This window comes from Acomys minous (assembly GCF_964271855.1).
Source record: "Acomys minous genome assembly, chromosome: 9".
NCBI lineage: Eukaryota > Metazoa > Chordata > Mammalia > Rodentia > Muridae > Acomys > Acomys minous.
In genome coordinates, this window is record NC_140490.1 from 81,666,629 (window position 1) to 81,678,269 (window position 11,641).

An 11,641-nucleotide genomic window follows, 5' to 3' on the forward strand; every position below is an offset into this window, starting at 1 on the left:
TCCGGTCCCCTCCCCACAGCATCCCCCGCCATGCCCCACCCCCCACCCCACATCCCCCACGCCCCCTGGTTCCCAGGAGCTTCCTCATGGTAAGATAAGCCATCCCTCCGGCCCCCGGGTGCCAGATCTGGGGTGGGGACACAGCAGAGGACTTAGCTAAGAAACTGTTCTCTGCTCCCCACCCAGTAGATCACCCTGAAGTCTCCCCAGCCCCCCCAAAATATTCATGGTACAGCTAGGTGTGGAAGACCATGCCTGTCACCCCAGAACTCAGGAGGCAGAGGGAGGAGATTTAGGAGTTCGAGGACGGTGGGGTGGGTGGCCTGTCCTTGTACCTGTGGTAGGCAAGGAGCCACAGGAGGGAAGAAAGTGGCTCAGATTGTGGCACAGTGCTTAGATCCAGCTCCTCTTGTGCGAACGCCTTGAGGCTACACTGTCACTTTAGTGGTCTGTGGGGGGGACAGACAGGTGACCAAGAGTCTGGTGCCAGGACCCACAGGATGGGATGGGACCTTGGTCCCTTCCCTGCAGGGCCAGTCCCATGATGGGGACCGCTCTAGAAGATTCTCCAGGAGCCAGGGTGAAGACAGGATCCATGTGCTGGGGGCTTGGGGCGACGACTTTGTTCTCCAAGATGGATGCCCAGGGACGTCCTTTGCAGACAGTATGAGAAGGGTGACCAGCTTCTGCCCAGGTCACCACACAGGGTGGTGGGGGTGGGGTGGGGTGAGGTGGGGTTGGGGGGTAAGGCAGCCCATCTGCCCATGCGTGCTCCAGTGGCCCTGCCCCAGCCTGCAGAGTCTTGCGACCGTCGTGATTGCTTTATGGTGCCGGGAGCGAAGGTTACAGTGAACCACCCCTGCTGCCAAGGCGGGGACGGGGTGCTGACCCTCCATCCCGGCCCAGCCTGATGCCCCCGGAGCTGTGGGGTCACATGGTGCTGGCCTCTTAATGACTGCCTAGGTTTGTCTGTGTCCCCGCCACCTTAGCCTGCGAAGTCACTACATCCCGCTAAGATCAGTTTAGAAGTCTGTGGGCCACGTGCAGTCCCTGCAGAGGGCAGCAGAGGGCAGCAGATCCCCAGGAGTTTACAGAAGGCCGTGAGCCGCCATGTGGGTGCTGGGAACCAAGCCCAGGTTCCATCAGAGTAGTAAGTGCTCTAACCACGGAACCCCACATACTCCTGTTTCCTTGGTGCTCAGCTTAGAAGCCAGGACCTCATCTATGGTAGACAGGAGCTCTACCAACGCGCCACACGCTTGCCCTGGCTTTTCCATTAAGAATCTGCAGCTAGTGCCGGGCGTGGTGGCGCACACCTTTAATCCCAGCACTCGGGAGGCAGAAGCAGGCAGATCGCTGTGAGTTGGAGGCCAGCTTGAATAGCCAAGGCTAGACAGAGAAACCGTGTCTCAAAAGACTCAAAAAAGAAAGAAAAGAAAAAAGAAAGGAAGAAAGGAAGAAACTAAAACGCCACTGAAGGAAGGGCCACTGTAGACCAGGCTGGCTTCAAACTCACAGAGATCTGCCTGCCTCTGCCTCCCAAGTGCTGGGATTAAAGTAGTGCGCCACCATGCCTGGCAAAAAGCAGGATCTTGTCACCAAAAATAAATAAATAAATAAATAAATAAATAAATAAATAAATAAAAAAAAATTTAATTTGGAAGACAGTGCCTGGGGGCTGGAGAGATGGCTCAGAGGTTAAGAACACTGACTGCTCTTTCAGAGACCCTGAGTTCAATTCCCAGCAGCCATGTGGTGGCTCACAACCATCTATAATGTGATCTGATGCCCTCTTCTGGCCTGCAGGTGTACATGCAGGCAGAGCACTGTGTACATAATAAATAAATCTTAAAAATAAATAAATAATAAATCTTAAGAAAAAGAAAGACAGTGAGCAACTGATTAAATCATTTTTCAAAGAATCTGGTGTGTGTGTGTGTGTGTGTGTGTGTGTGTGTGTGTGTGTAGATAGTGGCCACACTGGTGGAGGCCAGAGGATAGCCCGGGTGTCAGTCTTCAGTGACATCTGTTTTGAGGCGCATTCTCTGTTCACAGCCTCCTGTTTCTACTTCTGTTGCTCTTGGAACGCTAGCTTTACAGCCATTTGCTCAGTGTTGGTTTTATGGCTGCTCTGGGTTGTAGCTTTTAGTAATTGTAGCTCTTTAGTCTTTTCCCGCCTAATTTGCTACTTTGTGTAGGTTCTTCTCCAGTTTCCGAACATCTTCTCCAGCTCAGCTCAGATTCTCCTGGCTGAACTGTCATCAGCTGTCATCTCAGTCTGCCAGCTCAATTCGCTTTCAACTGTCCCCTATTTTCACTTTGCTCAGTCTCTTCTCCCCTCTTCTCTCTAGTCCTACTCAGTCTTCTTTCGTCCTGGATCAACTGTCTTCTCTGACCCAGTCAAACAGAAGGGATGAATACGTTGTTTCCGAAAGCCCACAGCTGGGGCTGGAGAGGTGGCTTGGAGGTTATGGTCGCTGACTGCTCTCTCAAAGGTCCTGAGTTCAACTCCCAGCAGCCACCTGGAGGCTCACAACCAACTAGAACGAGATGTACATGCAGGCAGAGTACTGTACACATAATAAATAAATCTTTTTTTAGAAGCCAACAGGGTGTTTGATGAAGCTGTTGTTGTGATACACAACCTAACGCCATGGCTTTGAACAGCAGTTTTTTCCTCCTTTTGGGATATTTTGTTTATAAAAGACTGGCTGAATAACTGGAAAACTACAGGTAGAATTACAGAAAAGACTGGCTGAGCTACTGGAAAGGGTGGAATTAGAGTAGCTTGGGAATCAAAAAACCCAAGAAAAACCGGGCATGGTGGCGCACACCTTTAAATCCCAGCACTCGGGAAGCAGAGGCAGGCGGATCACTGTGAGTTCAAGGCCAGCCTGGACTACAAAGCGAGTCCAGGACAGCCAAGGCTGCACAGAGAAACCCTGTTTCAAATGCAACCCCCACCCCCGAAAAAAATAGGATGGGACAATGGGCTGGAGAGATGGCTCAGTGGTTAAGAGCCCTGGCTGTTCTTCCAAAGGTCCTGAGTTCAATTCCCAGCAACCACATGATGGCTCACAACCATCTGTAATGTGACCTGATACCCTCTTCTGGTGTGCAAGTGTACATGTAAATAGAGCATTCATACACATAAAATAAAACAATAAATCAGAGAGAGAGAGAGAGAGAGAGAGAGAGAGAGAGAGAGAGAGAGAGAATGGGACAAAGTTGAGGAGCCAGGAAAGAAGTTCACATCATTTACAAGAGCTATACAATGCTTAGGAGAAGCCTTTACTGACTTTTTAAAAATAAAGATTGTTCTCAGCAGTAAATAAGATTATCTCGAATCCTGATGCAAGACAGGTGTTGATAGAAACTCTACCATTATGTAGAGTGTAAAAAGTTTATAAGACCACTGTAGGTACAAACAGTACTCATGGGCAAATGTATAAAGAATACAAATGACAATGGGCCTGGTGGTGCACGCCTTTAATCCCAGCACTCAGGAGGCAGAGGCAGGCGGATCACTGTGAGTTCGAGGCCAGCCTGGTCTATAAAGTGAGGCAGAACAGCCAAGGCTAACACAGAGAAAAACAAAACAAAACAAAAAAAGAATACAAATGGCATTGGCTTTAAAGTATACAATGCTAATATAATAATTCAAGCTATAGCTACAGGTCTCCAATATCAAAAGGCACAGTGTGTTTTTTTTTTCTTTTTTAAAGATTTATTTATTTTTTATGTATACAGTGTTCTGCCTGCATGAACACCTGCAAGCCAGGAGAGGGCGCCATATTTCTTTGTATATGGGTGTGAGCCACCGTATGGTTGCTGGGATTTGAACTCAGGACCTTTGGAAGAGCAGGCAGTGCTCTTACCCCGTGAGCCACCTCTCCAGCCCGGCACAGTGGTTTAATTGCAGGAAGTATGGACATTTGAAACAAAGCTGTGAACATGGCAGCTCTAAGGCAATGGTTTTTCTAATTAGAAATCAGAAAGAGGGCCCAGGCGTCCCAGGGTGCGCAGGTGATGTGGCAGGTGTTGCCATTGGACCAACGAGTATAGATCCAAAAGAGATAACCAACGCAATTTCTTGTCATTGGGAAATGAAATGGGGCGGGGCCTAACTTGAGGACCCACAACAAAATGTATGAGCCATTTCCCTCTTATCTACCAGGAAATAACAAGCAGGCAGAAAAACCTCAGCTAAGTCCTGCAGATCTAATGGAAGATGCTGCAGGCAGTGCTGCTGTGGACCTGGCCACAGAGAGACATCTTACTCTACCCCCCAAAACTCAATGTTATAAAATAACTCCAAGGCTGGTCGTGGTGGCGCACGCCTTTAATCCCAGCACTCGGGAGGCAGAGGCAGGCGGATCGCTGTGAGTTCGAGGCCAGCCTGGTCTACAGAGTGAGTCCAGGACAGCCAGGGCTACACAGAGAGACCCTGTCTTGAAAAGAAAAAAAAAATTAAAAAATTAAAAAAAGAAGTAATGGTGGTGGTGGGGGGGGGAGGTGATAGTCTCAAAGACACAAATCTCTTAACGGGATTGACCCCAAATTTGTCAGGAACATGCGCTTTGCTAGGCACAACCAAAGGGGCCTGAAGGAGATGCAGGCAAACAACACAAAGGCAATGAGTGCTCGTGCAGAGGCCGTTGAGGCCCTTGTGAAGCCTAAGGCCTTTAAGCCCATGATGTAGCCGCAAACTCAGCCGGCTTGTTTTCATTGCTACATGGCGGCGGGGCGTAGGCTCTGCCAACCAAAGCCCAGGGTTCAAACCAAGGCAGAGGCCGCAGCTCCAGCCAAGGCTGAGGCCCAGCTCAGGCTCCTAAAGGTGCCGAGGCCCCTGTGAGGGCCCCACAGAAAAGGTTGCGGCCAATGTGAAGACAGATGGGCTGGTGTGACACACCTCCTTACACACTATTTACAGATGACCAGTGTCCTATGGTGTTTCTACAAACAAACCTGAGGCAAGATAAGTTAAAAGAAAAAAAAGAAAGAAAGAAAATGAAAAAGAAAGAAAGAACGGAGAGGGTGTAAAAGGAAACGTTTTATGTGCCTAGCCCTTTAAATGACCAATATGCTTCAGTGTCAGTTTGCTCCTGGACTTCTGGGAACAGGAGAGGATAAACAAAGCCAGCAGAGGCTCAGGGCTGGGAGAGAGGAGGAGGGAGAGAGAGGAGGACTGGGGAGAAGGCCGGAGGAGGAGGGTCCAGGAGACGGAAGAGTGAGGTCAGAGAAGACACTTGATGCCAGAAGAAAGAAGACTGAGTAAAGCTAGAGAGAGAAAGACAAGACTGAGCAGAGTGAAGAGAAGGTTGAAGATGAATAGAGCTGGCAGAGCGAGAAGAAGAGGGGTTCATCCACAGCTGATGGAGACAGATGCAGGGAGCCATAGTCACACACTTAGGTGGAGCCTTGGGAATCTCGCCAAAGAGCAGGGGTAAGGGCTAAGGGACAAGACCTCCAGAGCAAACCTACACGGGCCCGTGGGGGCTCACAGACATTGAACCAGCAACCGGAGCCTGCATGGGCTGGACCCGGGACCCCCTACCATAGGCAGCAGCTGTGCAGCCTCTTCCTCACGTGGCTCCCCTTACAATAGGAGCTGGGGCTGTCTCTGCTGTTGTCTGCCTCTGGATCCCTTTCCCACAGCTGGGAGAGGGTGTGCCTACTGCTGCTGTGACTTAATGAGTCAGGGTGGGTAAGTCGGGGGCTGGGGGGTGGGCAGCGGGGGTCTCCCTTTCTCTGAGGATATAGGGATGAGGGGAGAGGGAAGGCATGCGAGGTTAGGAGTGGGCGAAGAGGAGAGAGGGAACTGTAATCTGGTTGTAAAGTAAATTATAAAATAAAATACAATAGAGCTGGAGAGATGGCTCAGAGGTTAAGAGCACTGACTGCTCTCCCAAAGGTCTTGAGTTCAATTCCCAGCACTCACATGGTGGCTCACAACCATCTATAATGTGATATGGCGCCCTCTTCTGGTGAGCAGGTGTACATGCAGGCAGAATACTGTATAACTAATTTATAAATAACTTTTGGTTAAAAAATAAAATAAAAAGGCGCGGTGGTACACGCCTTTAATCCCAGCACTCAGGAGGCAGAGGGATTTCTGTGAGTTCGAGGCCAGCCTGGTCTACAAAGTGAGTTCAGGACAGTCAAGGCTACACCGAGAAACCCTGTCTCAAAAAAAATTAAATAAATAATAAAATTTTAAAATATTAAAAAGAAACATTTGGTATTCAATGTGGGAAGAGTGTAGGGGGCAAGAGAAGATCCCACACAACGTAGCAAATATAGAAGGGAAAAAAACTCATAAAGCTACATTAGGGTCTTGAACTGCAGTCTGCAGGCTGTGAACACGTGCCTACCCACACAGCCATCGCTCGGGCCTTTCAGCTGTATTGCATTGGGGACACAATTGGTGGATGTCATACACTTAGGAACACAGCCTGCCTGGCCAGCGGTGATTCTTTGTTTTCTCTTGTTTTTGTTTGTCTTTCTTTCTTTCTTTCTTCTTCCCCTCCTCCTCCTTTTTTTCTAAGACAGGGTTTCTCTGTGTACAGCCCTGGCTGTCTTAGACTCACTGTGTAGAGCAGGCTGGCCTTGAACTCACAGAGTGCTGGGATTAGAGGTGTGCGCCACCATGCCCAGCTGTTGACTGATTATTGAACGTTGTTGAAGGAATAAGCTCCTTCTGCACCGGCTAACAGAGCAAGATGTGTTTATCTACGGGTTCGCTGGGTGGATTGTGTGTGTGCTGAGTTACCAGCATACGGAGTCGTTCGTGAACACAACCCAGTAGCAATAAAGGCCTGTGTGAGGGCAGCGACACTGCACCTGGTGGCACCCACCTGCTGTGCTCCCTGCCCTGGTGCTCAGGCGGGGGTGGCCGGAGGAGCCTGGGCCACAGAGAGTAGGATGGGGCGTCCTGTAGCCTGGCTTTTGCTTTGTGGGTTCTTCTTTCTTCCTTTTCACCCTCCAACACTAGATATGAGTGAAGAAAGGATAGAGAGGAAAAGGAAGAGACCCCTGAATAAAGTCGGCGTGGGAAAGGGTGCGACGCCATCATTAGACTACATCAAGGTGACTGGGACCGTGAGCTCCGTAGGGCGAGTTTTATCGTCACCATCAGGATGTCTAACTTCTTTTTCTGGTTTCTTCTTTGTGTATGACTCCTTAACAAACTGGGGCCAGCAGCAACCAACAACCAATGCCTCTCGGAGCCCTTGCATTTATTTATTTATTTAGTAAATATTTATTTATTATGTACACAATACCCTGCCTGCATGTACACCTGCAGGCCAAAAGAGGGCAGTCAATCTCATTATAGATGGCTGTGAGCCACCATGTGGGTGCTGGGAATTGAACTCAGGACCTTGGGAGGAGCAGTCAGTACGCTTAACCTCTCAGCCACCTCTCCAGCTCTGAACCTCAAATTCATATGCCCTCTGAAAAGTCCCCAGAATTCCAAACATTACACAGTCACAGAAACTATCTGAAGCTGGCAAAATCACGCCTCTGCTAGAGCACAAGGCAAATCATAGTCGGCTGCTGTGGGCAATCTGAAGCAGCCCCATATGGGGGATATATATATATATATACACACACACACACGTTGGTTTTTCAAGACAGGGTTTCTCTGTGTAGCCTTGGCTGTCCTAGACTCGCTTTGTAGACCAGGCTGGCCTCGAACTCACAGCGATCCGCCTGCCTCTGCCCCCCAAGTGCTAGGATTAAACGTGTGTATACTATGCCCAGCTCCGAAACATATTCTTATATTTCTGTTTTTCTTTCTTTCTTTTTTTTTTTTAACACCAAAAAACCCAAACTTGCTGCTATGGCCACCCACACTCGGGAGGCGGGGTGTCCTCCCATCTCAGTTGTCACTCTAGAGATTCTCACAAACATGGCCTGAGATGATGGTCCCTGGTCATGCTGAATCCTCTCAACAATGCGTCGCCGATGCCCTGGCTCCTCCCCTCCCTCCTCAACTCAAACACAACAGTGTGCTCGGTCCTGTCGGGTCAGCTTCTGTCCTGACAACCTCAGCCCGCATCCTGGACCACGGAGAAGCAAGACGAGAGCACATGGGGAATCCTGTGGCTCTTTCTCTAGAGGTCTAAGACATAAACAAGAACCCTTGGGCTGGGCGTGGTGGTGCACGCCTTTAATCCCAGCACTCGGGAGGCAGAGGCAGGTGGACCACTGTGAGTTCAAGGCCAGGCTGGTCTACAAAGCGAGTCCAGGACAGTCAAGGATACACAGAGAAACCCTGTCTCAAAAATACAGGGGAAAAAAAAAAAGCCCATGGACTGTGTGAAAAAAAAAAAAAAGACATAAATGTGTATTATGTTAAGGGTTCTGTTTTAATCCCAGGTGTGGGATATGGGGCTGCTTTAGACTGTCTGCAGCAGCTGACTGATTTGTGCTCTGGCAGAGGCGTGAATCAGGCAGCTGAAGGTAGTTTATGTTTGGAGATCTGGGGACTCTTTGAAGGTATAATGCTTGAGCCCCTAGGAACGCTATGCTTCTAACCATCAGGAGGTAGTCTAAAGAGACCGACGCCCCCTTCCCCTCTCACCACCTTTCTCTCCTACCTGGTATTAGAAGGGATAGTGCTAGTGTAGGGTAGTAACAACAACAACAACCCAGTGAAGTGTTCCAAAGTCCGGCTACACACTCGCGTTGCCCCGGCTGCCTGCAGCCCGAGCCCCACCCCAAAGCTGCAGGTGCACACGCCTTCGCATCCGCTTTACTGCCATTGATCTCACTGCTCCCAAATGGTGAAGAGTGTTGTCATTTTCACTCAACATAAACGGGACAAGAAGGGACCAGAGGCCTGCTCTACAAACTGAGTCCAGGACAGCCAAGGCTACATAGAGAAACCCTGTCTGGAAAAACCAAAATAAAAAAAAAAAAAAAAAAAAAAAGGGACCAGAGAGAAGGCTCAACAATCCAAGGTGCTTGCGGTCAAGGGAGCAGACCTGAGGTCCATTTGGAAGAGAAACCCCCGCAAGGCGCCCTCTAACCTTCATACATGCTCTGTGACACACACGTACACAAAGAAAGAAAAATAAGTTTTAAAAGATTACTTATACAGTGCTCTGCCCGCATGTACACCTGCAGGCCAGAAGAGGGCACCAGATCTCATTGTAGCCGGTCGTGAGCCACCATGTGGTTGCTGGGAATTGAACTCAAGACCTTTGGAAGAACAGACAGTGCTCTTAACCTCTGAGGCGTCTCTCCAGCCTATCCCCAAGTCAGGGTTTCTCTGTGTAACCCTGGCTGGCTAGAAAAGCTAGAAGTTGAAAAGCCACAAGGCCTTCCCGTGTTTGCTCTTGTCTATCTGCGGGAATGATTTGCTGGGGCTAAGCAGCTCCGCAGGCCCTGGAGTGTCGGACCAGACGGTTTCACGCTGAGCTCAGCCGCCACCGCGGTCAGTTACCCTTCCCTTCTGCCCCAGCAGGACAAGTGAACCCTTGAGCTAGCACTATCGAGAAAGCCATTACACATTTACTTCCCCGTGTGTCTGGGACAAGGCACCCAGAAGAATGTTATTGGAACTAGTGATAAGTCAGGAGCCAGATATGGCCAGCTCGTCAGCAGACAGAGCTGGGTGGGGAATACAGGGAGTGGCGAGGTGAGGTGCCCTGTGACCCCAGCCATAAACCCGCAGGTGAAGGGCTAGACAACGGGTTCAGCACCCTACCACTCGGGACAGGAAGCCCAGGGTACATCTCACACTCACATCCACCATGTCCATAGAGCTGAACAGAGACAGACACACCTTTGACATCATCGTCTTCGTCCTTAGACTACGTTAGACCCACAGAACACAATAGTAAAAGCATAGTCAGAGGCCTACAGCAAGCAGCAGTAAGGACCAGTGACCTTCAAGGGACCCACAGTGGCTATGATTTTATTATTATTATTTACTACCAAGAATTAAGCCCAAGGCTTCCTGGAGCTCTATACCTGAATAAGTGCCCAGCCCGGTACTGGGAAATTCTAGGCGGGGCTCCACCCTGACCACGCCCCCAGCCCCTCACTGGGAGATTCTAGGCGGGGCTCCACCCTGACCACGCCCCCAGCCCCTCACTAGGGGAAGTCTATGTCCTGTATACTTTGTTGCTGTTTTGGTACAAGGTTTCACTATGTAGCCCCAGCTGACTTGCACCAGGATATGTAGACAGAGCGGGCTTTGAATTCCTTAAGATCTGTCAGCCTCTAACTGCCGAGTGCTCAGACTTAAGCCATGCGCCAGCACACCTGACTGATTTTCCTCTGGTGGGTCTGGCTTGTCCGGGGCTGTCCTTATGTGCTCTCTGTGGTCTAGCAGCCTTTGAACTCGTCAAGTTCTTGTGTCTGTCCTTCAACCATCTGAGATGTCAGGGTCCTTCCTAGTTACAAGCCAGACGAAGCAGAACCACCGCACCTTTGCCCACTGCAACTGACAGACCAGACACACCCAGCTCGAGGGAACGGCTCCACAGGCCCGCATGTCCTTAGCAGTTCCTGGAACGGCACTCTCCAGAGGGTGCATTTATTATGGTCCATTATGGGTCAATAAAAAAGACTGCATGGAGCTGAAGATAAACTGGAATAAGGGAGTGTTCCCGGGGCTGTTGGAAACAAGGCACCCCAGCCCAGAGCCAGAGGTCACAGAGGCATCTCAAGTCGTGAGTCCAGCTAACTGCGAGGAGCTTGCTGCAGCATGAGCGGGCAGCTGGGGACCAGCAGGCAGAGGAGCTTGCAGCCAAGCCTGGGAACCGCAGTTCAATCCCTGGGACCCACATAGTAAGGAGAGGGACGCCCGCACCGCACCGGCTCCACGCCAGGAAGACGCTGCGGTGACACTTCTATCTGCAGTGAAGTATGAATGCACGTGTCCCCAGCACCGGGTCCGCGAGCAACTTCACAGACTTATAAAACATTAACTGAATGTGGCAGGGATGGGGCCTCACTGGGCAGAATACTCACCTGAGTTCTACTGTGCACTAGCCAGGGATACTGTTCCGTCGCTGGGCTCCTCCCCAGACCTCGCCCCCATCGCTGGGCTACCCTCGGTCCCACCCAGCACTAACCAGGGACTTCGTTCTATTGTTGGGCTATCCTGGGATCCACCCAGCACTAGCTAGAAGAGTTCCATTGCTGGGTTATGCCCTGCTCTTAATTGTTTCCTGAGACAGAGAGAGTTTCACTGTGGAGCTCAGGCTAGCCTCTAACTGCACACCCTTCTTCCTCAGCCTCCTGAGTGATAACGTGACTTGTGAGTGCCAGCCCGGTGGTTTGGTATTCTGTGACTTGGGCTTGTTGGTTTCCTGATTTATTTAAAGGCAGAACATGAGTGTGTAATTCCTTGGCAGGTGTGGGCCTCACAACGATCCTCCAGTCCCTGCCTCCTGCGGATTAAGATTAAAGGTGTGTGACAGACACCATACCTGGCATTTTTTTTCCCATTTGAAAATGGTTTGTTCTCACAAAATTGTAACAAACAGAAAAATAAACTCTCAAAAACATTAAAACTGGAGATGGAGCTGGGTGTGGTGGCGCACACTTTTAATCCCAGCACTTGGGAGGCAGAGGCAGGCAGGTCGCTGTGGATGAACCTTGAGGAAATACGTCTCTGTAAAAT